Consider the following 26,198-nt stretch of genomic DNA (forward strand, 5'->3'; position numbering starts at 1 on the left):
TCCGCAGTCTCGTGTTCCTCCTCCTTTATCATTTCTATCTCTTTTTAGATAGTTGTACTAGTTTACAGTCTTAACAGATTTGTATTATGACTTATAGATGCTCATGACTAGTGATACCCTGGTTAGGGTTGTGTTGGGTTCTACTTCCGCATTTTCATGATATTATCCACTACTTAGTATTATTAAATCATGTTTTAGACTGCTTTCTTGTTGTTTAACTGTTTAACATCGAATTGAGAATAGTTGGCTGGCCTTGTCTTCATGAGAGGCGCCATCACGACCTATCACGACCCAAAATCCCAACCCGGTCATGATGGTGCCTCTCGTGAGGACAAGGCCAGCCAATCAACAAAATAATACATCTCTTTGTAAATTACTTAGCAGGAATAAGTCTAAATCATGGGCAATATAATCTTAAATGCGAAATAAACGTGATAGAACAAGAAAAACCCTCCCAACTCAGCCCGAAATCGGGGTGCCACAAGTCATGAGCTACTACAGAGTTTACTAATATTTTACAAAGTCTGGAATTATCATAAATAACAAAGATAAGGGAGAAAACGGGGCTGAGGACGTCAACAACTACCGCGTTACTCCTAGTCATCGCCTGGTCTGGAAAAAATCAGCGCTCAGGAGCGAACTCAGCTCTGCCTGTATCTGCACACATGGTGCAGAGAGTAATGTGAGTACTCCGACCCACTGAGTAATAAAAATAAATAACGACTGAAAACATGAAATCTCATAACGGCACAATATAACACTATCACAAGTAGTAAAATCAGTTATACAGTCAAATAGTGAGTATCAGATAATTCTTCTTTTAAAACAGTAAAGACAAATAATTTCCACAGTAAGGATAAATCAAAAGCTTGCCCCTCGGGCTCAATATGTAAATCTCAGTATAGTACCAGCCCCTCGGGCTTACTCCCAACTCACCAGCACACAACATCAGCCCCTCGGGCTCACTCCCAACTCACCAGACACAAGCAACGGCCTCTCGGGCCGACTCCCAACTCACCTGGGTACCCTGCACTCACTGGGGGTGTGTACAGACTCTGGAGGGGCTCCTACAGCCCAAGCGCAATATCAATAGGCCTGAAAGCCTTCACACATCACACACGAGGCCTGAAAGCCTCCTCATATAACACTCGAGGCCTGAAAGCCTCCTCACATCACTCAGCATATCCTCACGTATGGCCCTCGGCCTCAATCAGTCTAGAAAATAATCATAAGCCTCTTGGGCATCAGTAAAACAATAGTGCTCAGCTCAACAGCATTACAAATATCATTAAATCTCGAGTTGAGTATAAATGTAGTTGAATTCACAAAATAATATAATTCAATTGGACTGAGTTCAAATAATATTTCAATTCGTGAGGAAAAGAGTGATGTAAATTCGCAAAAGATTTCAGATAATTGGCACGAAGCCCAAATATGGCAATAAGCCCCAACCATAGTGAAAAAAACAATAAATCTTTATCAATTATGCGGTAAAAATATCAACTGGATGGACCAAGTCACAATCCCCAATAGTAAATGACTTCGCGCTCGTCATACAACGCGTGTCTCATCTCAACATAGCAGTATGTTGTGCAATCCGGGGTTTCAAACCCTCAGTGCATCATTTAAAATCATTACTCACCTTAAGACGGTCCAACGTCTACTCCGCTATGCCCTTGCCTCTCGAATTTACCTCTTCGCGCGTCAAATCTGGTCAAAACCACAATGAATACATTACCATAGGCTAAGGTAATATAACCCAATTGAAAAGACTCGAAAAATATCGAAATTCACGAAATTCGCAAAACCCGAGCCCCGGGCCCACTTCTCAAAAAATTACGAAAGTCACATCACCGAATTCCTCGTCTCGCCACGAGTCTGTACATATAAAATTTACCAAATCGGAGTTCAAATAACCCCTCAAATCTTCAAATCTTATTTTCAAATCCCCAGGCCTAAATCTTCAATTTACTCCTCAAAAACATATAATCTAGTCGGATTATTCGATAATAATTCAATATTATGGAGTAGAAATAATCACAAGTGACTTACCTCAAGATTTCCCAAGATTTCTTGCTAAAAATCGCCCAAAATCCAAGCTTGGAAGTAAAAACAAATGACCAAACTAGGACTGCGGGGCATTAAATCCGTCCAGAAATTTTCGGTACTATTCACGCGGGGGCACTGTTCATACGCGTGAGGTCACTGTTCATTGTTCACCCGCGCGGGTACTGTTCACTGCTGCAGAAAATACAGCAGCTTTTTAAGAAATTGCAGCACGGCCATTTTTCACTAAAATGGCTCTAACTCCATCATACGAACTCGGAATTAGACAATTCTTGTTCCTATGAGTCACAAATAATAATACGAACACACCTTCAATCGAAACTCAATTCAGGGCTCGTTTGCCCAGTTCAATACCCATTTCGCTCGTTAAACAATTAACTCACATTTCACGTCAAAAACTCAATCGCGACTTGATGAAATTAAACCAAAATTTCCAGATCAGTCCTATAATTCATGATTTAAATTTTAGAAGTCTCGAAATCAAATTTGGATCTCTAGAACTAAAAATAAATCTTTAGATCATTACATGCTTATGCTCAAAACGGTAAAAATCTTCTAAAAACTCTTCCAAAACTTATCCGAGCCTCATGGGATCCCAACAAAGTATACTAACAAGTCCCATAATATGACACAAACTTAGTTGTTCCTTCGAATCACCAAAAACAACGCAAAAATACTAAATTCACCTCGGATTCAAGCCTATGAACTTTGAAACTTCTAACTTTCGCATCTGATGCCGAAACACGTCAAAACTAGTCCGAATGACCTCAAATTTTGCAGACAAGTCCAAAATGACATAACGAAGGTACAGCAACTCTCGGAATTCGATTCTGACCCTCGGATCAAAATCTCACCTACCAACCGGAATTCGCCAAAATACTAACTTTGCCAATTCAAGCTTATTCTACACCGGTCATCACAAAAATATTTCGGACACACTCTTAAGTCCCAAATCACCTAACGAAGCTATCCGAACCATAAAATTCGCATTTCGAGTGCTCTAACACATAAGTCAATATCCGGTTGACTTTTCCAACTTAAGCTTCCTTAAAAGAGACTAAGTGTCTCAAACCTTACCAAAATCATTCTGGAATGACTTCAAATTTTGCACACAAGTCACATTCGACATTACAGACTTGCCCCATCTTTTGGAACCGTATTCCGACCCCGATATCAAAATTTCTACTTCCGGTCGAATTTTCTCAAAAACCTTTAAATTTCTATATTTAGCCAAGTGACTTCAAAATGACCTCCGGACATCCGAATCCACTTCCGATCGTGCTCCCAACTCCAGAATCACCATACGGAGCTATTCCCAGACTCGGAATCCCAAACGGACATCTATAACACTGAAATGCCTTCCAACCCAAATTTATGAAATTCTTCTAAAATACTAACTTCCACAATATACGCTGAAATGCTCACGGGTTATCAAAAACCAAATCCGGACATACGCCCAAGTCCGAAATCATCATACGAACATGCTGGAACTTTCAGATCCCAATTCCGAGGTCGTTTACTCAAAATTCCAATCTTAGCCATTTTCTTCAACTTAAGGTTGCCGCAATGAAAAGTTTCTTTTCAATTTGACTCCGAATTTCCCGAAATTCAACTCTGACCATACGTACAAGTCAATATACCTAAAATGAAGCTGTTCATGACTTCCAACTGCTGAACGACGCGCTAGAGCTCAAAACGACCGATCGGGTCGTTACACGACCGGGTCCGGGTTTAGGGTTATGACAAGTTGGTATTAGAGCCTAGGTTACATAGGTCTCACGAGTCATGAACAGGTTTAGTAGAGTCTCACGGATCGGTACGGAGACATCTGTATTTATCCTCGATAGGCTGCATAACCTTTAGGAAAAACTTCATATTCTTGAAATTCTTGTCGTGCGAACTTGTTGATCCGAGTACTAAACTTTTGTTATTCTATTCTCTCACAGATGGTGAGGAAACGCATTACCGGTTAGGATGGACGACCACCAGTGCCACCAGCTATGGCCACCAGAGGCCGAGGACGCGGCCATGGTCGTGGTAGGGGCAGAGCAGCTAGGGCAACACATGCAGATCCACCAGTTGCCCCAGTTCAGGATCAGGTCACAGTTATGGGAGCTCCAGCAATACCAGCTCAGGCACCAGTTGTGCCCATTGTGATTCCGGGTTTTCAGGAGGCCTTGGCTCAGATCTTATCAGTTTGCACTAGCCTAGCTCAGGCAATTTCAGCCACTACAGCCGCAGCTACTTCTCAGGCCAGGGGAGGCAATTAGACTCCCGCCGCTCGCACACCTGAGCAGGTCGTGCAGGGACTTCAGACGCCGGGGGCACATCCAGCCGAGCCGGTTGCAGCTGCTCAGGATTATGTAGTTTCTGCCATGCCAGAGGATGAGCAACGTAGGTTGGAGAGGTTTGGTAGACTGCAGCCTCCGACCTTCAGTGGTACAGAGGGCGAAGATGCCTAGGACTTTTTGGACAAGTGTCAGCGGATGCTTCATACAGCGGGTATTCTGGAGACCTGCGGGGTCGCTTTCACTACTTATCAGTTTTCAAGAGACGCTTTCACTTGGTGGGAGGATTTTGAGAGGCGTAGACCTGTTGGTGCAGCACCCCTTACTTGGCAGCAGTTCTCCTCTCTCTTTCTGGAAAAGTATGTGCTGCAGTATCGCAAAGAGGAGCTGCGCAGGCAGTTTGAGTGGTTGCATCAGGGGGAGATGACCATGTAGCAGTATGAGTTGAGGTTCTCCGAGTTAGCTCGTCATACCATCTGGTTGGTTCCGACAGATAGAGAGAGGATTAGGAGGTTTGTTGATGGCCTCACTTATCAGTTTCGTATTCTCATGCCCAGGGAGAGGGTGATTGGTGCTACTTTTGAGGAGGTTATGGATATTGCCCGTGAGATTGAGTCTATTCATCACCAGGAGCGAGAGGAGAGGGAGGCCAAGAGGCCTTGAGGATCTGGTAGTTACAGTGGTACCCCTTCGAGAGGTCAGTTTCAGCACGGCAAGAGGTCGTCTGTTCTGCCATGCTCATCCAGCTCGCCCAGGTTATCGTGGGTCTCCATCGGGTCATGGTTCTCACAGTTCTCATCAGGGCCAGTTATCACTTAGTGCCCTTCCAGCTTAGAGTTCGTCCCGTGTTCCATCAGTTCAGGGCTCTTCTATGCCGAGTGCATCTGCTAGTCACTCTGGTGCGAGGGGTTCCCTTCAATCCCCTTATCCAGCACCTAGGAGTTGTTATGCGTGTGGTGAGATGGGTCATATGTGGAGGCAGTGCCTTCGTCGTCTTGCGAGTTCATCTCAGCAAAGGGGTTAGTCATCGGCATCAGTGCCACTTACTTCACCACCACCCGCCCAGCCAGCTAGGTGCGAAGGTCAGTCAGCTTGGGGTCGCCCCAAAGGGGGAGGTCGATTAGGTGGTGGTCAGGCCCGATTCTATGCACTTCCAGGCAGACCCGATGCTATTACTTCAGATGTTGTTATTACATGTATTGTTTCAGTCTACCATAGAGATGCCTCTATATTATTTGATCCCGGTTCCACCTTTTCTTATGTGTCCTTGTACTTTGCTCATTATTTGGGTTCGCCCCATGAGTTCCTTGCTTTACCTGTTTATGTATCTACCCCAGTGGGCAATACTGTTATTGTAGACCGTGTGTACCAGTCGTGTGTGGTGACTATTGGGGGTCTGGAGACCCGAGTGGATCTGTTATTATTGAGCATGGTGGATTTCAATGACATTTTGGGCATGGATTGGCTATCTCCGTGTCGTGCTATTCTAGACTGTCATGCTAAGACAATCACATTGGCTATACCAGGTGTGCCATGGATCGAGTGGCGAGGTGTGACTGATTTTGTTCCCAGTAGAGTGATCTCATTCTTGAAAGCCCAGCGTATGATTGGGAAGGGTTGTCTTTTGTATCTAGCCTTTGTGCGGGATGTCGGTGCTGAGACTCCCAGTATTGATTCTGTTCCAGTTGTGAGGGATTTTCCCGATGTGTTTCCTGCAGGCCTGTCGGGTATGCCACGGACAGGGATATTGATTTTGGTATTGACCTAGTGCCAGGCACTCAACCTATTTCTATTCCGTCATATCGTATGGCACCCGCGGAGTTGAAGGAGTTAAAAGAGCAGTTTCAGGAACTCTTTGATAAGGGGTTCATTCGGCCTAGTGGTCACCTTGGGGTGCGCCGGTTCTATTTGTGAAGAAGAAGGATGGCACTATGAGGATGTGCATTGATTATAGGCAATTGAACAAAGTAACAGTTAAGAACAAGTATCATTTGCCTTGCATTGATGATTTATTCGACCAGCTTCAGGGAGCGAGAGTGTTCTCCAAGATTGATCTCCATTCAGGTTATCACCAGTTGAAGATCAGGGACTCGGATATCCTTAAGACAGCTTTCAGGACCCGATATGGTCATTATGAGTTCTTGGTGAGTCTTTTAGGCTGACCAATGCCCTAGTGGCGTTTATGAATTTGATGAACAACGTGTTCTGGCCTTATCTCGACTCGTTTGTCATAGTCTTCATTGATGATATTCTGGTATACTCGCGTAGTTAGGAGGAGCACGCGGAGCATTTGAGCATTGTGTTGCAGAGATTGAGGGAGGAGAAGCTTTATGCAAAATTCCCCAAGTGTGAGTTTTGGCTCAGTTCAGTGGCTTTCTTGGGGCACGTGGTGTCCAGCGAGGGTATTCAGGTTGATCCGAAGAAGATAGAGGCGGTTCAAAGTTGGCCCAGACCGTCCTCTGCTACAGAGATTCGCAGCCATCTTGGTTTGGCAGGCTATTATCGCCGGTTTGTTCAGGTATTCTCATCTATCGCATCGCCCTTGACCAAGTTGACTCAGAAGGGTGCTTCATTTGTATGGTCGGACGAGTGTGAGGAGAGATATCAGAAGCTCAAGACAACCTTGACCACAACTCCAGTGTTGGTTTTGCCATCAGCTTTATGTTCATATACCGTGTATTGTGATGCTTCAAGAGTTGGGATTGGTTGTATGTTGATGCAGGAGGGTAAAGTTATTGCTTATGCTTCTCGTCATTTGAAGCCCCATGAGAAGAACTACCTCGTTCATGATTTGGAGTTGGCTGACATAGTTCACGCGTTGAAGATTTAGAGGCATTACTTGTATGGCGTATCTTGTGAGGTGTTCACCAATCATCGCAGTCTACAACATTTGTTCAAGCAAAATGATCTTAATTTGAGGCAACGGAGATGGTTGGAGTTGCTTAAGGATTATGATATCACTATATTGTACCATCTAGGAAAGGCCAATATGGTGGCTGATGCTTTGAGCCGAAAGGCGGTGAGTATGGGGAGTTTGGCATATATTCCAGTTGGGGAGATACCTCTGTTGATACCCAATTTTTCCCTGTATATTTTTTATATGCAAAATACTTTCAAAATAGCATGTATATACATATATAAGCATGTCCCAAGGTTTTATTATTTTTCTCTTAATTTTTAAAGATTTTTAAATCAATTCATTGCCCTATTTTATCAAGGAAAACCCAATAATTATTTCCAAAATTATCTTTTTGGTAATTCATTTATTGTATTCTTATATACTAAAATATAGCTAACATAATTTTTGCATATTTTTACAGATTTATTTAGTATTTTTAAAGCTAAATTGTACATAATTGCAATATTAGCCTCTTTTAAGATTTAATTGTGTTTATATTTATAAAATTAACTCCAGTATTTTTAATTTGATAATTATGTACTACTAATCATTTTAGTACCTTTAATTTATTTTCAGAAATTATTTTACTATTTTTATAAAATCAAACAAGGGAAAAATGGTCATTTAAATGTTAGCCCATTGCATTTCAATTTTAGCCAGATTTGGCACCCCAACTTGAACCCAATTTTGAATCCAATTACCCAGTCCAAATCCTGAATCTACCTGACCCACAACCCATTCAAATAACCGCCCGGACCCCTTTTGATCCCAGCCGTTGATCACTTAGATCAACGGCCCATGTTCAACCTTTCCTTTTTTAATTCCCCAATACCCCCAAACCCTAATCACTTCTCACCTATAGCCGCCTCTGGATTCCCCCTATCCCAATTCTCTCTTAGAAACCCTCGCCGTCTCCCTCCACTTCCACCCTAAAATCACCGAAATCTATGGCTTCCAAGGCCATTGATGGCGTGTATCTGCCTCCTACGACTCCTACATGCTCGATTATCATGGCTTCAAGGCCAGATCTTGAAGAGAGTTGGTCCAGACCTCAGATGTTTTTAGTGCTATGGCTGTCTCCGGCCATCTTCGACCTTGCTCCGGCCAGCTATGGATATTCGAGCTTGATCTCGTCCTCTCCTACTTAGATCGATGATTTCCAAGCCTCTCTCACCCTTTAGGTTTCTTCTGAAACTCTAACCTTCAATGTTCTTCTGATTTCTTTAGATCTGTTCTAGATCCATGTTCTCCCTAAACTTCCAAACATTTTTTTTAAGTTTCTTTCAAAACTCTGCTTTCAAATCCTTTATCTTTTTTGATCTAGGGTTTTGTTAAGTTATTTAGAAGTTTCTCTGATCTTTAGCATGTTCTGCTATGTTTCTTATGAGTTTCTTCTGTTGTGTTTCTTCTACTGTGTTTCTTATGATGTTCTTCTACTGTATTTCGGATGTTGCTCTTCTACTATGTTTCTCATGATTTTCTTCTACTGGAAAATGCATGTTAAAAGTCTCAGTCCCTTTCTGAGATTTTTGAACTTGTTTCGTTAGTATCTTTTGCCTTGATTACTTGTCCTTTCATCTCTACACTCGATTGATGGCAAAACCCTAAATTTGGGGATTCATTCGAGTTTTGAGACCATTTGGTATGTAATTTGCTTGTTCTTCATCTCTAAACTTATTTGATTTCAAAACCCTAACTGCTTTAGACCTATTCGAGTTTCTGAAGTTATTTCATCTACTGCTCGTTTGAGCTTCGAAATCTTTGTTTCGACCTTTGTTTCTTTATATGATTATGATTCCCTGCTAAACTCTTCTAAGGTCTTTCTACTGGACCCTTTGTGTGCTATTTGATACTCTCTCTCTTCTCCATTGCTGAGTTACTGAAACTGACCTATGTGACTACCATGTTCCTATAGTCCACTACTTACTGATTTTGCAATTGCATGCCACTTTTCTTTGTCCTAAATTCACCCTCGCATGCCTAATACTTGTGTGCTCTTTATATATGTTGAGCTTCTCCTCTAAAATGACTTTCAATTTTTGATTGGTTTCAGACTCCTTGTGTAAGATTGATTCTTTTCTTGTTTTACTAATTTCCCTGTTTCTTGGTTTGATTTGAAAACTTTCCTTAGCCTTTCTGACTTGGTTTATTCATGAACCAGTAATTTCGAAGCTCTGACTCCTTAATTGACTATGTACTGATTGATTCTTGCCTTATTTGTTTAACCGTGTATTTCAAAGATCCTTCCCTTAATTAAACTCCTATGTATTTACCCCTAATTATCTACTTTGCACAAGATGCTTATTTGATCTCTTTCCTTAAATAATTTTTGCTCATTATCGTTTAAGTTTGAACTTCTTAATTAAAGGAAGTTCTTCTACTGATTGATTTTAATTGGTACATGGTTATTTTCTTGCCTTATGCTCTACCTGTTTTCAAACTATAAATAGCATGCTCTTTTATTGACTCAAACACACACGAACACTCTTAGTTTTCTGAACTCACACTCACATTCAAAAAGCCCTTTCTCTTTTGTTACTTGTATTGTGGCCTGTTTTCTTTCAAGTACTGCTACTACTGTATTTTGCTTCTTTGAACTGGTATGTTCTGATTAAAATTCCAGCATCACAACAATGTGTTCACTTAATACTTTTACCTTCTTGTATGTCTACTGCTTGTGTTTAGTTCAGTACTTATTTTAGCATGTTATAATTTCTTTCTGCCTGTTCTGAATCTATTATGAATCCCAAACCCCCACCCCAATGTGTTTGATGCTATGGTTTGCTTGAGGCATGACAGTACTGAATATTACTGCCCATGACTCAAGCTCGATCCCCTACTTCTATGTTTTTCTGATATTATATGTTCCGGTAGGCTTATAGGCATGCCAGTATTGTCTATTGTTGTGCATGCCCAAAGCTTACCCTTGCCTAAGCACATAGGCTCTTTGCAATTTCCCTATTCCCCTGAACCACTTTTGTGTACTTGTTTGTAGATGTTTCTCTCTCCTTCACCCCTTTAGAACTTTGCTCTTCACTTACATTCTCTCTTAGACTTTAAGTTCTGCCCCCCTCTTGTGAGCCTTGCCTTGGGACCCCTTGAGTTCCCTCTGAACTTGGACACTTGAGGGCTGGCACTTCCACACTGCATTTGCCCCTATTCTGATAATACAATTTGGGTGTGAGCAGTGCCCGGAGTCCCATTGAGGCTCTTAGGGAACTCTAGCACACTCAAATTGGAGAAAGACTTTGGATCAATGGTCTTTGAATTATTTATCTCGTAACTCAGAGAGGAAGTCAAGAGTCAAGCCTCCTCTAGTTGTACCTTTTTTTTTACTTTTCCTAATGTAATTTTATTTATTATGGTTTGTGATAAACAGGGGTTGGTTAGTGAAAAGGGTTGGGTAACTATGCATGCAAGGGTAGAAAACATGCTTATAGGGTACTTTTAATTCTGCATATTCAAACTTCATTTAGATACCATGCCTATAGGAATGTTTTAATTTCTGCATATTCAACTCCATATAGAAATCATGACTATAGGACTACTATATTCCTGCATATTCAATCTCATATAGAAACCATGTCTATAGAATTCTGCATATTCAATTACATCTAGAAATCATGCTTATAGGGTTCTGCATATTTAACTTTCATATAGAAATTATGCCTATAGGATGTTCTGAATTCTGCATGTTCAAACTTCACTTAGAAATCATGCCTATAGGGTTCTGCATATTTAACTTCATATAGAAATTATGCCTATAGGATGTTCTGAATTCTGCATGTTCAAACATCACTTAGAAATCATGTCTATAGGATTCTACATATGTAATTTCGTATAGAAATCATGCATATAGAAATGTTCAATTCTGTACAAGGTTTAAAACAAGGTTCGCATTTAGACACCACGTCTACAAGGTCTTAAATCAGTAACGCCTAGAAAGCATGCATATAGGAGTTTCTAATAAAAATCTGATTCGCCTCACTCAGTGTTAGATTAAAACCAGTAGTAATGACTGTTATCGTTTGCAGAACTTGCAATCAATTCGTTTAAATTCTGCCTCTCTTTTAATAATCTGAGTCCATCACTTAGCGAGCTTAACAAGTATGCATTCAAACGATTCATTTCGAGCCTTACTGTTTGATTGCTTTCTGAATCCAGTAGATACCATGCTCATAGGATATTTGTCCCACACTTAGGCGAGCCTTAGGGTAACAAATATAAACTGAATCTGCTTTTGTTAATAATTACAACCAGCAGGCAGGCCTGACTCGGACTTCTTATCTGAGTTATGTGATAAGCTGAAACTGTCTCAACAATTTCCTCTCACTCGTTTTTAATACCTTTAAAATCAGACCTAAACAGTATGTGTAAGTCATGCTAATTACGTGCTTCTTTGTTTAAGGAGGAATATCTGAGCCTCTGCTTGTTATGTGTTTTCCTCGATTTGCAATGCGTGTTTTGTATGTCGCCTAGAGTTTTACCTTTGAAACTCCAAATAAGCCCAACATCCTTCCCTTTTAGATTAGTAGTCTCAAATGCCTCTGGGACTGATAGGATTGGGGCGGGTAATAGCATGCAATAAGTAAACGAGACCAATCCGCACTTTAAATACCTTAACGGGTGGGAAGGATAGATATGGATATGATGACCACGCGATAATGTCACGTGTAGCCCCTCATTGAGGAGTGATTACCGGACATTGTATGTGGTGATCCATATTAAATATAAACCTAGGACCCCTTTCCTTTATTTGCAAACTCTTTCTTTTTAAGACACTTCTTTCAAATGTTCTTTCTTTATGTGTTTAAATCCCATAATATTTGAGCCCATACCTGTCTATTTGCTAAATTCACAATAACTGTTTGGCCGGGAACCATATTGGTGGACCCTTGGGATAATTTTAAGCCCTTACCCAATCTCCGGTTATTCAAACAAACTCAAAGTTAAATCTCTATTGGTGTCCTAATGCACCTTAATCATTAGGTGGCGACTCTTCAAATGCAAACGCAATTCCCAAAAGGAACGAGTTGTCCCTCCAAATGTCATACACCCGATTTTGCTCTAGAAAAAGGGGGCGCGACAACCTCTTGCAGTTGATGTTCAGGCCTTGGCCAATCGATTTGTGAGGTTAGATATTTCGGAGCTCGGTCGGGTAATGGCTTGTGTGGTTTCTCGGTCTTCCTTATATGATCGCATCAGAGAGCGCCAGTATGATGATCCGCATTTGCTTGTCCTTAAGGACAAAGTTCAGCATGATGATGCCAGAGATATGACCATTGGTGATGATGGGGTGTTGAGGATGCAGGGCCGGATTTGTGTGCCCAATGTAGATGGGCTTCGGGAGTTGATTCTGGAGGAGGCCCATAGCTCGCGGTATTTCATTCATCCGGGTGCCGCGAAGATGTATCAGGATTTGAGGCAGCATTATTGGTGGAGAAGAATGAAGAAAGACATTGTGGGATTTGTAGCTCAGTGTCTCAATTATCAGCAGGTGAAATATGAGCATCACAGACCGGGTGGCTTGCTTCAGCAGATGGATATTCCCGAGTGGAAGTGGGAGAGGATCACTATGGACTTTGTTGTTGGACTTCCACAGACTTTGAGAAAGTTCAATGCTATTTGGGTGATTGTGGATCGATTGACCAAGTCCGCGCACTTTATACCTGTGTGTACTACCTATTCTTCAGAGCGGTTGGCAGAGATCTACATCCGAGAGATTGTTCATTTGCATGGTGTCCCCGTTTCCATCATTTCATATAGGGGCACTCAGTTTACATCGCAGTTTTGGAGGTCTGTGTAGTGAGAGTTGGGTACTCAGGTTGAGTTGAGCACAACTTTTCACCCTCAGATGGACGGGCAGTCCAAGCGCACTATTCAGATATTGGAGGACATGTTGCGTGCTTGTGTCATTGACTTCGGAGGGTTATGGGATCAGTTTCTGTTGCTTGCAGAGTTTGCTTATAACAACAGCTACCAGTCGAGTATTAAGATGACTCCATATGAGGCTTTGTATGAGAGGCAGTGTAGATCTCCAGTTGGCTGGTTCGAGCCCGGTGAGGCCAGGCTATTGGGGACAGACTTGGTACAGGATGCTTTGGGAAAAGTGAAGGTGATTTAGGAAAGGCTTCGTACAGCGCAGTCGAGGCAAAAGAGTTATGCTGACATGAAGGTTCGAGATGTGTCCTACATGGTTGGTGAGAAGGTTCTGTTGAAGGTTTCGCCCATGAAGGGTGTTATGAGATTTGGGAAGAAAGAAAAATTGAGTCCGCGGTTTATTGGACCTTTTGAGGTGCTTTGGAGGATTGGGGAGGTGTCTTATGAGCTTGCTTTGCCACTCGGCTTGTCGAGTGTGCATCCGGTATTTCATTTTTCTATGCTCCGGAAGTATACTAGAGATCCATCTCATGTTCTGGATTTCGGCACGGTTCAGTTGGATGATGATTTGACCTATGATGTGGAGTCAGTAGCTATTTCGGGTCATCAGGTTCGAAAGTTGAGGTCAAAGGATATACCTTTAGTGAAAGTGCAGTGGAGAGGTCGACCCGTGGAGGAGGCTACCTGGGAGACCGAGCGGGAGATGCGGAGCAAATGAGGCTTTAGGTATGTTTCTTGACTCGTTCGAGGATGAACGTTGTTGGGGAGGATGTGACGACCCAGCCAGTCGTCTCATGAGTTACTGGTATGTTTCCCCCATTTCTGCTTCTTTATGCTTTGCTATCCGTGTTTTATAGTATCGGGTTGGTCGGATCGAATCCGGAATGATTTTGGTAAGGTTTGAGACACTTAGTCTCTTTAAGAAATCTTAAAGTTGGAAACGTCAACCGGATGTTGACTTATGTGTTAGAGGGCTCGGATGTGAGTTCTGATGGTTCGGTTAGCTTCGGGAGGTGATATATGACTCAGGAGCGTGATCGGACTGAGTTTTGGAGGTTCGTAGTAGATTTAGGCTTGAATTGGCAAAGTTGATATTTTGGCGATTTTCGGTCGGTAGGCGAGATTTTGATATTGGGGTCGGAATGAAATTCTGAGAGTTGCAATAGTTCCATTGAGTCATTTGGGATGTGTGTGCAAAATTTCCGGCCATTCAGACGTGGTTTGGTTGGGTTTTTGATTAGAAGCGGAATTTGTAAGATTTTAGAAAGTTTGGCTTGAATTCAATGTGTTTTGGGTGATTTGATGTTGCTTGAGGTGTTTTGATGATTGGAACAAGTTTGAATAAGGTATTAGGATATGTTTGTGCTTTTGTTTGAGGTCCCGGGGGGCCTCGGGGTGATTTCGGATGGTTGACGGGGAGTTTGAGGAATGTTTGCAGTTGCTGAACTTTTGCTGCTTCCGGTATTTCCACACATAAGGATTGGGGACCGCAGGTGCGACGCCGCACGTGCAGGAGATCGGCCGCAGAAGTGAAATAAGGTTTGAGGAGCAGGAACCACAGAAGCGGCTAATGGGACAGCATCTGCGAAGTCGCGGATGCGAATAATGTATCACAGAAGCGGAAATGCCTGGAAAGGGAGTGACCGCAGATGCGGTTGATGGACCGCACCCGCGAAGGCGCAGATGCGGAAGATTTATCGCAGAAGCGATTTTAGTCCATTAACTGATTTCCGCAGAAGCGGAGAAATAATCGCAAATACGGTACCGCAGAAGCGGGTATTGGGCCGCAAATGCGAAAAGTTCAGGGCAGAAAGTATAAATTGTGTCCTTCGCGAATTTTAGCTATTTTCACCATTTTTTACTTCGGCTTTGGAGCTTTTTGGACGATTTGAAAGAGGGATTTCAAGGGAACTTCATTGAGATAAGGAATTTGGACCTAAAACTCGTTCTTATGATATTATTTCACGGATTAAAGCTAGAAATCATGGAAATTAAGGGTGAAAATTGGGGAAACTAGAGCTTGGGAACTTAGGCTTTTACTTGGGGATTTGAAGGACCATTTGGGGTCGAATTTCTGAACTTTTGATATGTATGAACTCGTGGGGAGATAAGGAATCTTTTGGTGTAAATAATATTACATTCTGAGACGTGGAACAGGGGGTCGGGTTTTGGTAATTTCGGGATTTATGCTCTTTATTGATTATTTTCGCTTGTGTTTCGTTCCCTTAGCATATTTTGACGTTCTCGTTCTGATATTGGATAGATTCGACGTGTATGGAGGCCGATTCGTGGGGCAAAGGCGTCGCGAGTTAGAGATTTGACCGGTTCGAGGTGAGTAATGATGTTCTGAGGATTTAAAACCCCGGATTGCACATCGTAGTGCTATATTGAGGTGAGGCACATGCTTGATGACGAGTGTGGAGTCGTGCACTATTGGGGATTGTGACTTGGTCCGTCCCGATTGATGATTTTACTGCGTATTTGCTTGAAATCTATTTGTTATCATCATTATTTGGCTGAATGCCATATTTTGGCTTCGTGCCAACTATTTGAACCCTTCGGGGATTTTTTTTAATATTTCCTCACTGTCTTGATTTTATACTTGAACTCAGTCATGTTATTTTCTACTGTTTTCTTACTCAACCATGTTTACTTAGTTTTAATACTTAAATGATATTTTAAATGATGTTTGGGCTGAGCAACACTGTTTTACTATTGCCTGAGTGGCTGGTGAGGATTTTTGACTGAGTAAGGTCGAGGGACTATGTTGTGAGGAAACACTGATATTGATTTGAGGTTGAGGGCTTGCGATATGTACGCCACGAGGTGGATTGATTGATATGAGGCCGAGATCCTAGTGTTGATGCCACGAGATGCCTTGTTATTGCGCTTGGGCCGTAAGGGGTCCCTCCAGGAGTCTGCACACCCCCAGTGAGCGCGAGTACCTATTGTGATGTGAGATTGAGCCCGAGGGGCTGGTATTGTTCTGAGATGTTGCCCGAGGGGCAGTTTTGTTGATACAGTGCCTGAGGGGCGAACTTCTATGTTTTTATTCTACCTTAATTTGCCTGTCACTTACCTGTTTACTTGTTGAAAAAGGATTTTACTTATCTTTTCACTGGTTTACTATTTTCAAATGGTTTTACTACTTCATTATAGAATGTCTTGTGTCTTACGTGTTTTCTTGCTTTCAATCTTTATTTATATTTGTTACTCACTGAGTTGGAGTACTTACTTTACTCCCTGCACCCCTGTGTGTAGATTCAAGCATAGCCAGTTCCGCTCTTGAGTGTTAATTCTTCCAGCTTCAGGCGGACATTCGTAGTTCACAAGGTAGCTGCTCGACGTTCGCAGTCCCGTCCTCCTCCTCCTTTATCATTTCTATCTCTTTTCAGACAGTTGTACTAGTTTATAGTCTTAGCAGATTTGTATTATGACTTATAAATACTCATGACTAGTGATACCCCGGTTAGGGCTGTGTTGGGTTGTACTTCCGCATTTTCATGATATTATCCGCTACTTAGTATTATTAAATCATGTTTTAGACTGCTTTCTTGTTGTTTAACTGTTTAGCATCGAATTGGGAAAAGTTGGTTGGCCTTGTCTTCACGAGAGGCCTCATCACGACCAGGTACGGGTTTAGGGTCGTGACAAGGATCTTGACTTGTCAAGATCCTAATTAGTATATATATAATTTTCATCAAATATATCTGTGTGTAAGTTGACTCATCGACTTATAACCTACTCAGATACATCATTGAATATTAAAACCAAAATATTTCGACCTATATATATATATATAAATTAAAAATCACTTTTGTATTTACTATCTAAATAATATAAATATAATCCGTTAACACTTTTGTAATACAAGAGATAAATACACTAAAATATACCCTAACATGCTATATATGTAGTTAAAGTAGTACAACAAAGCGTGTTATATATATATATATATATATATATATATATATATATATATATATATACACGCTTTGTTGTACTACTTTAACTACATATATAGCATGTTAGGGTATATTTTAGTGTATTTATCTCTTGTATTACAAAAGTGTTAACGGATTATATTTATATTATTTAGATAGTAAATACAAAAGTGATTTTTAATTTTGACCAATGTTGACCTGAAAAGAGACCAACTTTGGTCGCTAATTATCCAGAATTAAAAAATAGCGACCAACGTTGGTCGCTAATTTTAAATAAGATTTATTTATATTTTATAAAATATTTTAAATAATAATATAATTATTAAACGTTAGAACTGGGTCCCAAAATAGCGAACAAAGTTGGTCGCTATTGTTTTCCCTTTCATAACCGACCAACTTTAGTCACTAATTTTAAATATTATTTATTTATATTTTAAAAAATATTTTAACTAATAATATAATTATTAAAACGTTATAACTGGGTCACACATTAGCGACTAAAGTTGGTCGCTAATTTCAATATTTCTTTGACCAAGCAAGTCTGACCAGCCCAGTCAACATGTTGACTACTTTACCGATCAAAAAGCGACCAAATCAAAGATTTGAAGGGGGTGAAATTGGGTGTTTTGGGTAGAACCTAGGTTTTCTACAAATTGAGAAGTTGGACCTCAATTTGGGGTCCAATTTCAAAACAAATCATATATTTGGATTCATGAGGGAATGGGTAACCGGGTTTTGGTTTGAACCTCGAGTTTCGACCACATGGGTCCGGGGGTATTTTTGACCTTTTTGGGAAAAACCTTTAAAAAAATCTATTTTCATGCATTGGGGATGATTCATTTAGTAATTATTAATGTGATTAAGTAACTTATGACTAGATTCGAGCGGATTGGTGGTGGAATCAAGAGGTAAAGCTATACTAGAAGCGTGAGTTGAGTTTGGAGCATTCGAGGTAAGTGTTTGTTCTAACTTTGGCTTGAGGGAATAGGATTAGGATGTTATTTGCTACTTGCTAATGTGGAGTACGGTGTATAGGCATGGTGACGGTTATCTATGCACCGGAGTCTAGCATGACTGTGAGTCTTAATTGCTTTTAATTCGAATAACGTGACACAACCTCCTTGTTTATTTGATGAGCTTCATATAATGTGAACGGTTGAGGTAAAATTGTGATTGGTGTACTTTTGGAGCGTTTGCTCGAACATGAATGTGTTAGTTGAGGAAGAATGGATTTAAAAAGAGAATGTGTTGTGATTACTCCCTTGCCGGGATGTGTAGACCGACATATATATTCTCCCTTGTCGGGATATTTTGGGCTGTTAGTTGTCCCCTTGTCGGGTTAGAGTGATATGTTGTTGATTTCCCCTAATGGGACTCTCCTTACAAAATCAGATGTTTCAAATTATATTATGGGATCGTGTGGCACGCCGTCCACTTATATATGATATTATGGGATCGTGTGGCACGCCGTCCACTTATATATGATATTATGGGATCGTGTGGCACGCCGTCCACTTATATATGATATTATGGGATCGTGTGGCACGCCGTCCACTTATATATGATATTATGGGATCGTGTGGCACGCCGTCCACTTATATATGATATTATGGGATCGTGTGGCACGCCGTCCACTTATATATGATATTATGGGATCGTGTGGCACGCCGTCCACTTATATATGATATTATGGGATCGTGTGGCACGTCGTCCACTTATATATATATATATATATATATATATATATATATATATATATATATATATATATATATATATATCATGGAAACCAGAGTTTCTTCTGTTTATTCCGATATTTCATTTTTATCTGCTACTCCCCGATAGCATGTCCCCTCCCAATTTTACTTTGTATTATCTTGTTATTGTTTTCTTGCACTTGTTGTATATATCTGTACAGGTTAATTGTGGTAGATACTGTCTAGCCTCGTCACTACTTCGCCGGGGTTAGGCCAGGCACATACCAGCACATGGATCGGTTGTGCTGATGCTACACTCTGTGCATTTTTGTACACAGATCAGGGAGCAGCTTACGGACCGCAACAGTAGGACTTTTGGGAGCTATCTTCAGTCCAGGGACTCTCGAGGTAGCCTAGCTGGTGTTCGCAGGCCGAAGTCCCTTTCCATGTTTTTTTTTGTTTGTTTATATTGTATCAGACAAACATTATGTATTTTCCTTTCAGACATTGATTGTAGTATTCTGTAGTAGTCCGTGAGGTAGTGACACCAGACTCTGGGTAGCATTTTGGTTCAAACTTCCGCACTTTTGGTTCTCAGTTGCTTTAGATTTAAAGTCTTCCGCTTAAATTTTGTCTCGTTTATTATATTGTTTGAAAGAAAGCAGGAAAGGTGTTTTAAATATTTGGCTTGCCTAGCTCCGATAGTAGGCACCATCACGACACCCGATGGTGGGAAATCCGGGTCGTGACAGTACATCTCTTGGATGGTGTCACCTTCCTTCATGGTGAAATTCTCATATTGAGAATACAGCAGTGTTCTTCTTGATCTCTTTACTTGAGGAGTTCCTTAATGGGCCACTTGTAGAGTGTCACAGATCTCCTTAGCAATAGTACAACTTTGAATTCTGCTGTACTCGCCTGGACCTAGTCCACACACAAGTCATTTCTTGGCCTTGGCATTCTTTTCCCATCTCTTCAAATCTTCAGCAGTACAGTCAGTTCTCGTCTTTGGCACATCCACTCATTGAGCATTCTTCTTTGTAGTATCCAGGGGACCATTAGTAACAATGTCCCAAAGTTTATAGTCTTCTCCTATGATGTGGTCTCTCATCCTGTTCTTCCACCAGGAATAGTACTGGTCATTAAAGAGTGGAGGCCTAGCAGTGGATTGTCCTTCCTAGTTTCCAGGTGGTGCACTCATCTTGATCTATTCCTAAGGTGTTAGCCTCTTCAATAATAACCCGCTCTGATACAAATTGATGTTTTATACTTCAATACCACACATGAGGGGGGTGATTTGTGTGATACCCAATTTTTGCTTAACTTCATTATAAAAGGGCATCATTCTTCTATGTGTTCCAATTACTACTGTTGCAGAATAATAAATACAAAAAATAAAGAACACATAGATTTTACGTGGAAAACACCTGGCTCAAAAAGTGAAAAAACCACGACCTACCTTCCAGTAGGTTTTCTCAAACTATCCACTAAAATCACTGAGCCAAAAACTGCATTTACAAAAACTCTTTTGTAAATCTAGGATTAACTCTAATCCCGTTGTGGCACACAGCATCAACTGTTGCGACAACTTCAAGTTAACTCTAACTTGAAAACTCTAAGTACCTAATATAATTGCTTCTAAATAAGCTGAAAAGTAAAATGTAAAATCACCTACTACAATTGAATTAGAATAAAAGATAGACACTTGGAACTGGTTCTTCTATCTGGTTCAAGTAGCTTCAGGTTTGCACGCTTGAATCACACATAAATTGCTTGCAAAATTGCCTTGCTATTTTCCTCTCAATTCATGTTTAACTTCTACTTATGTGTGTTACCTATAAAAGAGAACAACACTAATATTTAAGGAGTTAGCAATTAGAGATTGACTAGGATACTGATGCTACTCTTCCGTGGTGGAAGAGTTCTAGTTGATCTCATACACTAACTCTATCCTTTTCTAAACCGTATTCTCCTTGTGTAAGGAGTCTTTCTCCTTATCCAATATGCAACATTTTTTATCATGATCAGGAGATATCACTTCTAATAAGTTAGGTTTGTCTCCTTCACGTGCATCTCGCCTGTTTGAGTTGATTATAACTGTGCTTCAGTCTTCAAAACTTCACTTTTACTTGGACCAACCAACATGGCCTTTCCCGGAAGGTACAAGATAGTAATGTCATAATCCTTTAGCAACTCCAACCATCTCCGCTGCCTCAAATTGAGATCCTTTTGCTTGAACAAGTGTTGGAGGCTACGATTATCAGTAAACACCTTACAAGACATACCATAGTGATAGTGCCTCCAAATCTTCAACACGTGAACAATGGAAGCCAACTCCAAATCATGAACAAGGTAGTTCTTCTCACGGGGCTTCAACTAACGAGAAGCATAAGCAATCACTCTACCCTCCTGCATTAACACACACCCAATGCCGACCCAGGAAGAATCACAATATACTATATAAGAACTTGAAGCTGATGGCAGAACTAACACTGGAGCTGTGGTCAAGGCAGTCTTGAGCTTCTGAAAGTCCGCCTCACACTCATCTGATCACCTGAAATGAGCACCCTTTTTGGGTCAATATGGTCAAGGGTGATGCAATAGATGACAATCCCTGAACGAATCGATGGTAATAACCCACCAAACCAAGGAAGCTACGAATCTCTATGGCTGAGGATGATCTGGTCCAACTCTGGACCGCCTCTATTTTCTTCGGATCAACCTGAATACCCTCACTGGATACCATGTGCCCCAAGAACTCCACTGAATTGAGCCAAAACTCATACTCGGAGAACTTAGCATAAAGCTTCTCCTCCCTCAACCGCTGCAATACAACTCTCAAATGCTCGGCGTGCTCCTCCTGATTACGAGAGTACACTAGGATATCATCAATGAATACAATAACAAACGAGTCAAGATAAGGTCGAAACACGTTGTTCATCAAATGCATGAACGTTGCTGGGGCATTGGTCAGCCCAAAAGATATCATAAGGAACTCATAATGACCATATCGGGTCCTGAAAGTCGTCTTAAGAATGTCCGAGTCCCTAATAATCAACTGGTGATACCCTGACCTAAGATCAATTTTGGAGATCACCCTCGCTCCCTGAAGCTGGTCAAATAAATCATCAATATAAGGCAAATGATACTTGTTCTTGATTGTGACTTTGTTCAACTGCCTGTAGTTAATGCATATTCTCATAGTGCTATCCTTCTTCTTCACAAATAGAACTGGTGCAACCCACGGTGACACACTAGGCCGAATAAACCCCTTATCAAGAAGTTCCTGAAGCTGCTCCTTCAATTCCTTTAACTCTGTCGGTGCCATACGATACGATGGAATAGAAATGGGTTGAGTTCTCGGCTCCAAATCAATACCGAAGTCAATATCCCTCCCTGTCCAGTGGCTGTCACACCTCCTTTTTACACCCGAGGGCGAATATACGGGAGTTTTTCCAATTAAAATGACATAAATCAAAATGGGATTATTTTATTTAATTTTTCAGAGTCGCCACTTGGAATAGTTTATTTGGTGTCCCAGGTCACCGGTTTATTTTAAAATCCCAAATCGAGGAACAAAGCCTGCGAACCAAAAATTCTAAGTAAGGAATTCTGTTAACCCGGGAGAAGATGTTAGGCATTCTCGGGTTCTGTGGTTCTAGCACGGTCGCTTAAACTATTAATATTGGCATATTATCTGATTAACTACATGTTTTAAACCTATTGTGCATTTTTAGCTTTATAACCGCCTTTTAATTATTTTAAAACTGCTTTTAGGATTTATGGAATTATTTCTGGAACAAGCTATGATTGTCGTAAACTTGTTTGTTTTGGAACACGCCGCGAACCACGCTACATGAAATGCACTCGCGATTCACGACATGTGTATTTTATTAATATTCGAAGTTGTTATGATAGGGTTACATGAAATGCACCCCGAATTTGGGAATTAGGTATCATGACTATGCCACGGGAACCGTACCCATAGTCACAATGGTTTATTATAAAACGCGCCTAAAGCAAACAACAAATATTCAAATTGTTTTTTAGACTAGTTATAAATGTTCCAAGTATTTGTCCGCTAATTTTGGTTTTAATATAAGGGCCATAAATTATGGGATTCATTTGTGGATGGCACGCCTCAATTTATTTCAAAAGATTGTACTCAACTAAAGCAAACTACTGGTGTTCATATTTAAAACTAATTTGAAATTAGGTATCACAACTACGCCACGGGAACCGTACCTGTAGTTGTAATGATTTAATTACGTGCCTAAAGCAAACTACGAATGTTCAAAGTATTGATTTTTTGCATTAATGCGAGGGCCATAAGTTATGGATTTTGTTTGTGTATGGCACACCTCAATTTATTTCAAAAGATTGTAGTCAACTAAAGCGAACTAACAGATGTTCATCTTTAAAACTAATTTGAAATTAGGTATCACAAATACGCTATGGGAACTGTATCCGTAGTTGTGATGATTTATTTAATCGTGCCTAATGCAAGCTAGGATGTATATGAATTATTTCTTTCTAAGCTTGGGATGCTATCTTTATGGCTGATAATCAGAGGACCAGCACGAGCAGTAGAGAACATATAGAAGCTGGTATTAATTGTCTATAGCGAATGGAGAGGAAGTAAGTACACCAACCAATATTCCGTTTTTTTTTTCACAACTAACAAAATGTAGAATGTGCTGCTTAACCCATTTTAGATTAACTAAGCACATCAAAATACAATAGTAAAGCAACTTCTCTTTATTAATTTTTCCTTAATTTGTGGCTAAGATCAAATAACAAAGAGGAGGGCAGAAAAAAGAAATGCTTTCCACAGGAACAAACAAATAAGGCAAAATAAACATGACACTAAAATAGAAATAGGGATCAAGTATTCATAAGCAATGTACTGTAGTCACGCGCAAATCAAAAAAAGCGAGATGAACTCGAGAATTAATATAACAACTCCAAGACATGCTCAAATACAAAAAGAACAGATTCATACAAAAAAAATTATCGAAGAACTAAATCGATTTGTTTCTGTTTCAACCAACATGCTCAATATTAAATAACTAGAATAGGTATAAACAGATAAATGTAACTGAGCAAATTCAGCAACTTGAAAGTCTAGCGTGGAGCAACAATTAGCTTAAGCACACATAATATCAAACAGATAGATCTTTTAAGCCATGGAATGGATAACAATATTGGATCCATGAAGTTTTGAATAGATACAACATCAAACAATTAACATTTTCATTAATTTAAAAGAAAACAAATTGATGGATATCTTACATACCTAGAAGCAGCAAATAGCCGAGAAAAGACAGACCAAAGAATCAAAGAAAGGGCTCAGCTAATGCTAGCAGAAATCGACAATGGCGAAACCAACAAAATTCACCCAAATAGAGCTTAAAACGTGAAAATGGAGCCCGGCTACTTTACAACAGCAACAACAACGAGTTTCAACTTCAGGTGACTACTCCTCTCTCATTTTCAGCGAGTTCGCCGGCGATGGAGTTTTCAGGGCTGGTTTGGCCAGCATTCATGGTGATTGACGAAGAAGATGAAAGCAGAAATGGGAAGGGAAGGCACTGCTCGTTCTCTTTGGTTTCTTTCAAGGGGAGTTTCGCTATTTTGTGTTGAAGGAGGAGGAATACGTCGTTTGCTGAAGGGTTCAAAGATCTGATCTCCTAATGTGATTAGGCCTTCTGATATATGTCCCTAGGTTTTTAGGAAAAGGGGTAATGGGTCGATGGGTTGGGCCGGTTCGGGTCATGGGTTTGGGTATGAGGCTGAATTGGGGTGGAATTTTGGGCTTGGCATCAAAGTTGGCCCAATTTAATTTAAAAACAGCCTTTTTCAATTTCTTTTCTCTTTTTGTTTTTTTCCTTTTTTCCTTTAATAAATTAAAAACCTAAATTAAATTTCTAAATTAATTTAAATTAAAAAATTAAGCTAATTATCAAATTATAAAAATATATAAAGATTAATTGATCCTAAATTAAAAGAGAAAATTAATAATCCAAAATTAAAAGCTAAGAATGCGAAAATGAGCCATTTTTTGTGATTTTCATTTTTAATAAAATAATTAATTAATTAATTAATTAATCCTAAAAATATAAAAATAAAAATCTAAATGCAATGCATGGTATTTTTGACATTTTTAATGATTTTTAACAAAATTAAACGTGAACGAAAATGCAAACAATTAATAAAATCCTACAAAAATCCTATAAAATGGCAAATAATTGGGAAAAATCTATTTTCTTTGATTTTATAGGAGTATTTCATATAGGGCAAAATTCACATGCTCATAACTTCCCCTCTTTGCTCGGAAACTCGAAGGGTTTTCGAGCAAAGATAAAATGAGCAATTACGAGTGATATTTGCCCGCTTGAAACACCATGAGAAGCATATTTTGAAAAAGTCTGACCGAACCTTGCTTCGGAGGTTAACTACATATCTGTGGCTATAAAGGAATTAGGTCAGTGTAGTTCTGAAAATTTTGGTAGCTGGAACTACTGGGAAACTGTGATTTCACTGTTGTTGCTGTTGTTTCTGCATGCTGAGCTCCTTATTACACCAAAATGAAAAATAAAAAGCTAAACTAGCTAAGCCTATCAACTACGAGTTATAAGATTCCTATCTATAAATCTTCTGAAGCTTGATCTTGAGTCTTGGCTGGTTCTTCCTGCAGACTCCGATCTGAATCTTGATGCTCATTAATTACAACTGCTGGTTCATTCTTCTTCATCTTTTCGGATCAAGGCGGGATATGCAAGGCTTGTGACTTCAATCATATCTTGAGCAGCCCGCATCTTTTCTCCGCTTCTACACTTAGAGCTCACTTCTTTTCCTTGTTTTTCTTTTCTTTTATTTGAATCGAGACTTCTTCTTTTGGTCGCCTCGAAACTTATGCCTCAAGGTAAAAACTTGCTCAGCACCAAAACAAACGAACGAACGAAATTTTTCTGCCCCAGTTCTCACTAGAAAAATTTCGTGAGTTATTATAGCACAAATCTAAACTACTTCTTTATTGAAAGTAATAAAAATCGGGATTGTGTATCCCTGAGAAAAAAAGATTAGGGAGTGGTGACACTATATCTAAAATAAAATCAAATGGGGATCGGAGGCCCTAAGTTGGGAAGATTACCAGGTTATGCTGGAAAAATGACCGGGTTATGCCGGAAAGGTCCTTGGGTTATGCAGGAAAAGGTCCTCGGGTTATGCCGGGGAGGTCCATGGGTTATGCCAAAGGTCCTCGAGTTATGCCGGGGAGGTCCACGGGTTATGCCGGGAAGATCATTGGGTTATGGCGGAAAAAGGTCCTCGAGTTATACCGGGGAGGTCCACGGGTTATGCTGGGAGAGTCATCGGGTTATGCGGGAAAAAGGTCCTCGGGTTATGCTGGGGAGGTCCACGG

The 26,198-nt window shown here is 40.3% G+C and overlaps 1 long non-coding RNA gene across 1 annotated transcript; it reads right to left on the reverse strand.

The window, feature by feature from the left end:
* Positions 1 to 414: 414 nt before the first annotated feature.
* LOC142161911 (uncharacterized) lies at positions 415 to 24,463 on the reverse strand. Its single transcript, XR_012693636.1, has 2 exons — positions 24,072 to 24,463; positions 415 to 657 (listed from the first exon to the last, which is right to left on the reverse strand). It is a non-coding gene; the product is annotated as an uncharacterized LOC142161911 (long non-coding RNA).
* Positions 24,464 to 26,198: the final 1,735 nt, after the last annotated feature.

This window comes from Nicotiana tabacum, chromosome 7 (genome assembly GCF_000715075.1).
Source record: "Nicotiana tabacum cultivar K326 chromosome 7, ASM71507v2, whole genome shotgun sequence".
NCBI lineage: Eukaryota > Viridiplantae > Streptophyta > Magnoliopsida > Solanales > Solanaceae > Nicotiana > Nicotiana tabacum.